Here is a 1187-nt window from a genome sequence, read left to right as displayed (position 1 = left end):
ACTCTTGAGCCACTCAAAGGGGAGATCCATGCGCAAGCCTCCCAGTGCCAACACGAGCCCCAGGGAAAGGGTGAGTTGCGTTGGCCGAGCTCAGCCGATACAGGGATCGGGGGTGGGTGGGGAGGAGGTAGGAGGGATGCGTTTTGGGGTGGGTAGGCATTCCCAGGGGTGGGTGGGCAGGGAACAGGAGGCAGGCCCAGAACCTGGCAGTTATGCTGGAACCTGACCCTGTTCTTGGGCAGCCCAGTGCAGTCCCAGGCTGCTCGAATTTGTGCCACCAGGTGGCGCAGATCTGAGCAGACCCGCTAGGGACATAGAACATGACACAGGACTCCTTGCCTTGGGCTGCACTGCTTTTGCCCCAAACTTGCACTGGATGCAGTGCAAGCCCGCTGCCTGCTTCCAGTGCAAGTTAGGGTTGCGCTCTAAGTCCTTCCAGAATGGAACCAGAATGGAACCAAAGGATGCTGGAATCTCAGAATAATCATGGAATGAAGCTGGGGAATCTCCTAATCTCTTCCCCAAACAAATCATTAAAACCTTTCTCTCGTCTGCATTTTTCCTGAATTTTTTTTTTTTTTTGGGGGGGGGGGGTCATTTCTGTATTTACTTGAAGTTTGGACTTTATTTGTAACAGAATCAATCATATGCACATTTTAATTGGGGGCCACTTTTATTTTGCAGTGAATTATATTTTCTTTCTGGAAAAAAGCAAGATTTTTCTTCAGGCTTAAGTTCTTCTATCTTCCATTCTTTCAGTGTGCCCAGTGTGTTCTTGATTCCATGAAATCTTATGAAACTAATATATAACTGCAAACATATTGTAGCTGGTGATACACTTTACCCAGGGCTGGCCTTAGGGCAATTTGATCAATTGGGCCAAATTGGGCCTTGGGGGTGGTGAGTGTAGCACTTGCAACTGTAGCCAGCACGTCACTCTAGCTGATGCTTTGGCCTGCAGAAAGCATTGCTGCTGGACAGCCCTCTCTCTTGCCCACCTGCCCCTGGTCCCCATGCAGTAGAGGGAGATGCTTCTTCTAGGTCCTAACACTGCCACTCATCCTGCAGAGCAGGGAGGTGGGGGGCTTGGGGAGACCTGCAAAAATATTTGGCAAAATATATACACTGTATTAATGCAATGAATGCGTTAATACAAAATGTAATGCATTAATGCCAAAAATATATAT

This window comes from Tiliqua scincoides, chromosome 7 (genome assembly GCF_035046505.1).
Source record: "Tiliqua scincoides isolate rTilSci1 chromosome 7, rTilSci1.hap2, whole genome shotgun sequence".
NCBI classification, from domain to species: Eukaryota; Metazoa; Chordata; class Lepidosauria; order Squamata; family Scincidae; genus Tiliqua; species Tiliqua scincoides.
The sequence above is the reverse complement of the archived record's forward strand: the minus strand, read 5'-3'. Positions refer to the sequence as shown.